The sequence below is a fragment of the Macaca mulatta genome, chromosome 19 (assembly GCF_049350105.2).
Source record: "Macaca mulatta isolate MMU2019108-1 chromosome 19, T2T-MMU8v2.0, whole genome shotgun sequence".
NCBI lineage: Eukaryota > Metazoa > Chordata > Mammalia > Primates > Cercopithecidae > Macaca > Macaca mulatta.
Genome location: NC_133424.1, coordinates 16,440,678 through 16,450,902, shown reverse-complemented (window position 1 = coordinate 16,450,902; position 10,225 = coordinate 16,440,678). Strand labels below are relative to the sequence as shown.

The following is a 10,225-nucleotide window of genomic DNA, read 5'->3' as shown; positions in this document are numbered from 1 at the left end:
TATGTTTATATTGATCTATTTTTGGGGCTTTTAATATTCTGTTCCATTGACCTATTTGTCTTTTCTTTGACCAATACCACAACACCTGGGTTAATGTAGCTTCATAGCAAATCTTGAAGTTGGATATTGTCAGTCCTCGAACTATGTTCTACTCCTTCAATATTGTGTTGGTTATTCTGTGTCTTTTGTGTCTCCATATAAATTTTAGAATTAGATTGCTGATATCCATAAAAAAAACTTTCTGGAGGGCCCCAGAGAGCGCGGAGCGCCGCTGCTGACGCTCCTCGGCTCGATTCTGTCTACTGGGCAGCGCCGGGGCCGGCGGCTGCGGCGGCAGAGGGGCGGGAACCCGGAGCCGCGCTCCACCGAGAGTCGGGCAGAGGAGCGTCCGCGCCCCCGAGCGTCATGGGCCCCGTCCCCAGGTCTTAGCGGGCACCAGCCGCGGGAACCCCCGGGCCTCCTCGCGCCCGAGCCTGAGTGATCCCCGGTTCTCTGGCGCCCCCTCCCTTGCCCTATTCTTTTTCCTGCTCTCGCTGCCCCTACCGCTTCTGTTCTCGGTTATGGCAGCAGAGCCACCATCCCCCATCCGGGTCGAGGCGCCGAGCACCCCAGAAATGCGGACCCCACCGGCGATCGAGGCCACCCATGAGGGTACCCCGCAGCTGGCGGGCGGGCGGCTGACTCCGCTTCCTCAACGGCTGCGTGCCCCTCTCGCATCAGGTGGCCGGGCACATGTACGGGAAGGGCAAAGTGGGTATACTGCAATATCCAGATGGCACAGTTTTGAAACAGTTACAACCACCTCCAAGAGGCCAAGAGAGCTGGAATTCTATGATATTGTTTGTTCCGCTAACTGTACCGATGGTGTTCTTCTAGAGCTACGAAAATCTTTGCCAAAATATTATGGCATCTGGCCACCTCCCACTGCACCAAACGATTTATACCTACAAATGGAAGACATGACCCGTAAATTTAATAAGCCCTGTACAATGGATGTAAAGATAGGGCCAAAAAGCTATGATCCTTTTGCTTTATCTAAGAAGATTCAGCAACAGGTCAGTAAGTACCTGTTACTTATTAATGGAAAATCATGGAAGAGATTGGGTTCTTGGTGCTTGGCATGAGGGTTTATCGTGCTCATTCTGATAGCTATGAGACACAAACCAACACTGTGGAAGAAGCTTAACAAAAGAAACTGTAAAAGATGGAGTCTCCAGATTTTTCCATGATGGGTACTGCTTAAGAAAAGATGCTGTTGGCTGCCAGTATTCAGAAGACTGAGAAAACTCCGCAGTGGTTTGAAAACCAGAAGCAGCTTAACTTCTACACAAGTTCATTACTTTGTTTGTGAAGGTTCGTCTCAGCCAACCACCACAAAACTGAACGACAGAAATTTGGCAGAAAAGTTTTTGTCCAAAGGACAACTGTCAGACACAGAAGTTCTAGAGTACTACAGTAACTTTCATGTGTTCAGTTCCACGGCGAATGGAAAAATAGAGGCTTCAGTAGGCAAAAGCTTGTTCGAGATGTATGCTCGTCACAGGAAAATGTATACAAAAAAGCATCACAGTCAGACTTTATTGAAAGTTGAAAATCTGCAGCAAGACAATGGGTGGAAAAGCAAGTCACAAGAATATTTAAATGGAAATGTACTTTTCTAACTGGAAAAAGTTTTCTACCACCTTCCCACTGGTTGCCAAGAGATTGCTGAAGTGTGCATGATAGATTTTGCTCACATATGTTCCCTAGCAACACAGTAGATAAGGGATATACTTATGGACTAAAGCATTTAATTTCTGTACTTCGAAGTATTTTATACAATTGAATCGTCTGTTGCAGTCTTTTTTTTTTTTTTTTCGCCCAGGCTGGAGTGCAGTGGCACAATCTGTGCTCACTGCAAGCTCCGCCTCCCGGGTTCACGCCATTCTCCTGCCTCAGCCTCCGGAGTAGCTGGGACTACAGGCGTCCGCCACCGCGCCCGGCTAATTTTTTGTATTTTTAGTGGAGATGGGGTTTCACCGTGTTAGCCAGGATGGTCTGGATCTCCTGACTTTGTGATTCGCCCGCCTCGGCCTCCCAAAGTGCTGGGATTACAGGCGTGAGCCACCGCGCCCGGCCTCTTGCAGTCTTTTTAAAGGAGTGGGCCAATCATAATGAAGAGGAGCGGTCAATATCTCTGTGCCTTTAATGCTATGTAAAAAAAAAAATTGTATTTTATCTTTATACTTTTGGAAGAAAGGTTAACTTTTTAATAATCTTACTCAGAAAAACTATATGTTCATTAGAAAACTATGAAGAATACAGAAACTTAGGAATGTGAAGCAGGGAATGTGGTGGTACATGGCTTAAACATCTTTTTTGGCTCAAGCAAAATGCAAACCATGATTCAGTCATGAAGAGTTTAGTTAGCTTTCTGTAGCCAGTTCATGAAATCTCTGTCCACCCAACCTTGACAATGAGCCATATCTAAAATAATACATTATTAGAACACCTACCAAAATCTCGAAAGCACGGGTTGATGTCCTTAGTATTGCTATGTATGAAGTTATTAAAACTGGAGAAAATTCTACCGAAATAAGTACTGTTTAGGTTTTATATTAAAAGTTCAGACCAGCATATCAAAGGGTGCTTCTTAGTGAAATGATTTAGAATTGTTGCATTCCAAAAGCAGGTTTTTCTCTTTAATTTTTACATCTCTCTCTCTCTCTCTTAAAATATTATACTTCATGAAAAAGACAATTGACATGGATGACAGCAACAGTCTTGAAATCAAGGGCTCACTAATTGTTCTTACCAGGGTTAGGAGAAAAGAGAGACTATTTTCAAGGAACAAAATATTTTGCTTTACAATCTTTCATTTATGAGAAAATTGGAATATAAATTCATTACATTGTGAAAAGTATCATAAGCCATATACCTTTTTATCTAAACGCAGCTTCAATGTGTTACAAACCTGCATGTTGTGCACATATATCCTGGAACGTAAAGTATAATAATAAAAAAAGGAAATAATTGAAGTTTTATTTCTCCTCTAAATAACTTGAATTTTTTTCTTCAAAAATTTATGTATTTATATGTCCCCATTTAGTTAAGTGGTAGTGTAAAGGTATGTTGTTAAAAGCAGTTTCTCAGAATTATAGCAAGCAATGAAAGACAATATCTAATTAGGTTGTTATAAAAAATACTACCTGTGAATTAGTCCATCATATAGGGTTTGGTGCATATCTAAATTCATGTTTCTATTTCACTCTTACTCAAAACAGTTTTATATTATGTTGAACAGTGAAATCATAATTTAATTTCATGGGGACAGGGGAGTGCTATAGTTCCTGGAAAAATTAGATTTGTATTATCTTTATTTCACACCTACCACCTTAAAAAAATCAACTAGTTATTTGTCATCGACAACATGTAAAACTTTGAGTCTTCAAATACATTTGATGTTAATGCTGTCATTACCTGCACTTTGATTCACTAATAACATTTCTAGGTAGTTACCAGTTTTGTCATTTTTCTGGAAAATATTTTGGGGTTATAAATTGTTTCTTCTCTTTTTCTTCTAGAGTTGCATGTTGAATTTTTAAATCCAAGCACCTTTGTTGTGGTGTGGAGAAAAGTATCACAATTTTATGTTTATTTTACCTTCTCAACCTTCTCTGGGGGTACTTTGCAAATTACCCCCTCTGGGTACTAAACAGAAGTACCAAATACATGCTGCGTGAACTCTGTCCTTAGTAAATCTATTAAACCTGAATAACTTAAAAGAACATGTGCATTTTGTAATAGTAACATTTGATTTTAATTTTTATTTATAATTGGTGTATTTATCATAGGGACTTCCAATTTTTCTTCACTTTTCAAATGGATATTGGCTATAGTTTTATGTTTTCATGGGAATGAATTTCAAATCATAATTAATAATCAGAATATTTTTAGTTTTACAATATGGACTTTTTTCTTTTACAATATGGACTTTTGTTTTTATTTGGATAGTGGTTCAATAAATCTTAAGCTCAGATAATTAAACACTATTTTGAATCTTAACAAGATACTGAGACTTTTTTTGTATGGGATGATATTGGCCTGTGTACAATGAATTTAATAAACTTAAGTATTATCATATTTTTTGCACATTTTAGATCAATAAAATCTGAATTAACTGTTCAAGACTTTTTTATCTGTATTTGGAAATATAATTTTATAAAATAAATGTCTTACCTTTTTGATACAATAGATCATGATTTGTTTTTAACAAAGCAAGAAGCCCTTTTATCTGTTGTTTTTCATGGAAGGGATTAGCATTTAATTCTGTTTGTTTACATTTGTTATCATTGTTATCCAATGCTCATTTTATGTTGCTTTATAAGTAAGCTTAGGTATAACAGAATAAACATCTGTTTATCTAATCTACATGTGACTATTTTAGTCTCTCTCAGTCACTTAATATTATATGAAATTTACCACTGTGGGGATGAATGATCACTATCCACCAAGCATATTTGAATATGTAAATGCTTAAGAAATAAGCATAATATGGATATAGTTTGGGTTAATAGGATTCTTATAGTTTCTTCCCCCTGTGAAACATAAGTAATGATTTTAGTGTATTTCTTATGGAATACACTCATTTAAAAAGGACTTTAAGAGATCGTGGATATGAATAATATCTTTCTCTAATAAAAATTTAAATTGTATAAAAAAAGCCCAAAAACTTTCTGATATTTTCATTGTGATTTCATTGAATCTATACATTTAGTTGGGAAGAACTGACATCCTGACAATATTGAGTTTTTTGTCTTACAAGAAATGCTCAAGGGAGTCCTGCATCTGGAAGTGAAAAGAGGATGATTATCATCATGACAACATTCAAAAGTATAAAATCCACTGGCAAAGCAGATACACTTAAGAGAAAAGAATCAAACCTTATTACTATGGAAAACTACCAAAACCACAATCATAAACAATAAGAAAGGAAGAGAGGAATAGAAGATATACAAAACAACTAGCAAACAATTAATAAAATGATAGAAGAAGGTTCTTACCTATAATAACTTTGAATGTAAATAGATTAAATCCCCCACTTAAAATATATAGACTGGCTGAATGGATTTTTTAAATGACCCAACTATGTGCTTCCTACAAGAAACTCACTTTACCTATCAAGAAACATATAGACTGAAAGTGAAGTGATGGAAAAAGACATTCCACCTAAGTGGAAACCGAAAGCAAACAGGAGTAGCTATGTTTATATCAGACAAAAATAAAACAAGGGATAAATTCAGCAAGAACATATAACAATAGTAAATATATATGCATCCAACACTGGAGCACCTAGATAGACAAAACAATTATTATTAGATCTAAAAGGAGAGATAAACTCCCGTACAATAATAGTTGTGGACTTCAGTAACCCACTCTCAACACTGGACAGGTCATCTAGACAGAAAGTCAACAAAGATACATTGTATTTAAATTTCACTTTAGACCAAAGAGACTTAACAGACATTGACAGAATAGTTCGTGCAACAGCTGAGGAATACACGTTTTTTTCTATTAGCACATGGAAAAATCTGGAGAGACCACACACTGGGCTACAAAGCAAGTCTCAACAAATTTAAAATACTATCACATCAAGTATACTTTCTGATGGCAAGGAAATAAAGCTAGAAATCAGTAATGGAAATAACTTTCAAAACTGTACAAATACATGAAAATTAACAACATGCTCTTGAACAACTAATGAATTAATAAAAAATTAGGAAGAACATTTAAAACTTATTGAATTAAATGACAATATAAACCCAATATATCAAAAGCTATGGGATACAGCAAAAGCAGTATTAAGAAGGAAGTTTAAAGCATCAAAAAAAGTAGAAATATTTCAAATAATCAAACGATGCACCTCAAGGCACTAGAAAAGCAAAAGCAAACCAAACTCAAAATTTGTAGAAACAATGAACTAATGAAGATTAGAGCAAAAATAAACGAAACTGAAAGTAAAAATAAAAAAAAGATCAATAACACAAAGAGTTTGGTTTGCAAAAAAATAAAATGAACGGCCGGGCGCGGTGGCTCAAGCCTGTAATCCCAGCACTTTGGGAGGCCGAGGCGGGCGGATCACAAGGTCAGGAGATCGAGACCACAGTGAAACCCCGTCTCTACTAAAAATACAAAAAAAAAAAAATTAGCCGGGCGCAGTGGCGGGCGCCTGTAGTCCCAGCTACTCAGGAGGCTGAGGCAGGAGAATGGCGTGAACCCAGGAGGCGGAGCTTGCAGTGAGCCGAGATCGCGCCACTGCACTCCAGTCTGGGCAACAGCGTGAGACTCTGTCTCAAAAAAAAAAATAAATAAATAAATAAATAAATAAATAAAATGAACAAATGTTTAGCTAAACCAAGTAAGAAAAAAGAAAGACTAAAATAAATGAAATCAGAAGTGAAAAAGGAGACATGACAAGTGATACCACAGAAATATAAAGAATCATTAGAGCCTATTACAATCAACCATAAACCAACAAATTGGAAAACCTAGCAAAAATGTATAATTTCTCGGGCACATACAACCTGTTAAGATTGAACCAAAAAGAAATAGAAAGTCTAAACAGACTAATTACAAGTAATGAAATATAATCAGCAATAAAAACTCCTTCATCAAATAAAAGCCCAAAAGCCCAGGACCTGATGGCTTCCATACTGAATCCTATCAAACATTTAAAAAAAATACTTAATACCCATTCTTCTCAGACTATTCCAAAAATCAAAGAAGAGGGAATTCTTCTTAACTCATTCTATGAAGCCAGCATTACCCTTATACCAAAACCAGAATGGGACACAAGAAGAAATGAAAGCAACAGAACAATATATCTGATGAATACAAGTGCAAAAATTCTCAATAACATACTAGCAAATCAAATCCAGCAGCACACTATAAAGATAATTTACTGTGATCAAGTGAAATTTATCCCAGGGATGCAATGATGTTTTGACATATTCAAATTAAAAAATGACATCACATCATATTTATTAAAGAGCAACAGAGTGAATAGCAAAAGCCATATAATCGTCTCAGTAAATGCAGGAAAAGCATTTGATAAAATTCAACATTTCTTCACGATAAAAAACACTAAACAAAGTAGGTATAGAACAATTATACATAACAAAATAAAGGACAGGCATGACAAATCCACAGCCACCATCATACAACATGGGGAAACACGGAAAGCTTTTCCTCTAAGAACTGGAACAAGACAAGTATGCCCACCTTCACCACTTTTATTCTACACAGTGCTGGAAGTCTTGGCCAGAGAAATCGGGCAAGAGAAAGAAATAAAGGACAAGGAGGTCAAATTTTCCCTGTTGGAAGATGACATAATACGTGCATGGAAAACCCTAAAATCTTCACCAAAACTCTCTTAGAACTGGTAAACAAATTCAATAAAGCAGCAGGATTCAAAATCAACATACAAAAATCACTGGTGTTTCCATACACAAAAGATGAGCTAGCAGAAAAAGAAAGTAATGCCATTTATAATAGGTGCATATATATATAATATATTATTTATTATATACTATATATAATATATAATATAAATATATTATATAAATATATATGATATATAAATATTACATATTTATAATATTAAATATATATTAAATAGGTGTATATATAATATATAATCTATAATGTATATAATATATAATATAATATATAAATAAGTAATATAAAATATAATATATAATGTATAATATATAATACAATATATAATAAATAATATAAATTATATATAATATATAATATATTATAAATTATAATAATATATATTATATAATTATAAATTATATATATTATATATATAATATTTAGGAATAAATTTAACCAATTGAAAGATCTCTGCAAGAAATACTATAAAACAGTGATGAAAGAAATGGAAAAGGTCACTCAAAAATGGAACATCATCCCATGTTCATGGATTGGAAGGAATAATATTGCGAAAACGAGCCCACTACTAAAAGCATACAGAGATAGAATGCAATTCCTGTGAAAATATCAATGAGATTCTTCACAAAAATACAAAAAATTCTAAAATTCATGTGGTATCACAGAAGACCCCAAATAGCCAAAGCTGTCCTGAGAAAAAAGAACTTAGATGGAAATATTTTACTGCCAACTTCAAATTATACTACAATGCTACAGCCAAAACCATATAGTACTGGTATAAAAAGAGTTGCATAGACCAATGGAACAGAACAGAAAACCCAGAAATAAATTCATGAATTTAGAGCCAACTAATTTTTGACAAAGGTGCAAAGACCATTCAGTTAGAAAAAAACAGTCTCTTCAATAAATGGTGTTGAAAAAAACTGGGTCTTTATATTTAGAAGAATGAAACTAGACCCCTATCTCTCACCCTATTCAAAAATAAAATCAAGATAGATATATTAGTTAGGGTTCTCTAGAGGGACAGAGCTAATAGAATAGATGTAGGAACCCCACTCCTGGTTCCAAAATCTGTATTAGTCAGGGTTCTCTAGAGGGACCAAACTAATAGAATAGATGTATGAATCCCACTCCTGGTGCCAAAATCTGTATTAGTCACTTCTCTTTAGAGGGACAGAACTAGTAGGATAGATGTATCTATAAAGGGGGGTTTATTAAGGAATATTGACTCACACGATCTCAAGATGAGGTCCCACAGTAGGCCATCTGCCAGCTGAGGAGCAAGGAAACCCAGTCTGAGTCCCAAAGCCGAAGAACTTGTATTTTGATGTTCAAGGGCAAAAAGCATCTAGTGAGGGAGAAAGATGTAGGCTGGGAGGCTAAGCCAGTCTAGTCTCTTCATGTTTTTCTGCCTGCCTTTATTCTGGCTGTGCTGGCAGCTGATTAGATTGTGCCCACCCAGATTGAGGGTGGGTCTGCCTTTCCCAGTCCACTGACTTAAATGTGAATCTCCTTTGACAACACCCTCACAGACACACCCAGGAACAATACTTTGCATCCTTCAATTCAAGCAAGTTGACACTCAAAATTAACCATCACAATAGATTAAAAGCTTAAATGCAAGACATGACACTTCGAACTAGTAGAAGAAAATATTTGGAAGACACTTCAGGACATTGGTCTGGGCAAGGATTTTTTGGGTAAGACTTCAAAAGCACCGGCAACAAAAGCAAATAGACAAATGGGGTCACACGAAACCAAAAAGCTTGTGCACAGCAAAGAAACAAATCAATAAAGTGAAGAGATAACCTACAGAATGAGAAAAAATATTTGCAAATTATCCATCTGACAAGGGATTAGTAATTAGAATACATAGGGAACTTAACTCAATAGCAAAAAAAAAAAAAAAAAAAATTACCTCAAAATAATCCTTTTAAAAAATAGGCAAACTATCTGAATAGACATTTCTCAAAAGAGGTGATACAAATGGCAAACACATACATTAAAAAATGGTCAACATCACTAATCATCTGGGAAATGCAAGTCAAGACCATGATAAGACGTCATCTCACCCCTGTTAATGTGTGTGATTATTTTTCTACTTTGCTGGATTTGATTTGATATTTTCCTGAGAATTTTGCATCTAGGTTTGTGAGCAATATTAATCTGCATAATTTTTTTATTTCTTTTTTTTCCTTCTTTCTCTTTTATTTGATTTCTTGTAATGTCTCTGTATTTGGCATTAGGGTAATGCTGGCCTCATAAAATGAGTTACGGAATAGTCCCCCTGCTTCTGTCTTTCAAAAGACGTAGAAGAAAATTGGTATAATTTCTTCCTTAAATGTTTGGTAGGATTCATCAGTGAGCCAATTGGCGTCTTGGCTGTCTGTTTTGGAAGGTTATTAATTATTGTTTCAATTGCTTTAATGGACATAGGCCTATTCAGATTATCTATTAGCACTTACCTTTTATTCTTTTATTTCCCCTTCCTATATCCTTTGGATAGATGGAAGGTGAATGATGGTATATAAATGTGATTTAAAATTATGTGGCTGATAAAAATTATAACATTGATAGAGAAACATAGGGCCTATATGCATTATTTAAATACCTATATAATAAACATAAAACATGTTTATGCTGTAAGTACAAGGATTGAAGGACAATGTGAAAAGTGTGTAGTTAGATGAATCTTACAAGTTCTTTAAAGTGACTGTTTAAGGTTAGTCAAGCAGAGTGACATACAGGAAAGAAGACTAGTAGTAAATCAGTGGCAATATCCTTCTGT

At 35.3% G+C, this 10,225-nt stretch overlaps 1 pseudogene; it reads left to right on the top strand.

Moving 5' to 3' along the window:
* The first annotated feature begins 293 nt into the window (after positions 1 to 293).
* Positions 294 to 1,966, top strand: LOC100428792 (inositol polyphosphate multikinase pseudogene; annotated as a pseudogene).
* The last annotated feature ends 8,259 nt before the right edge of the window (positions 1,967 to 10,225 follow it).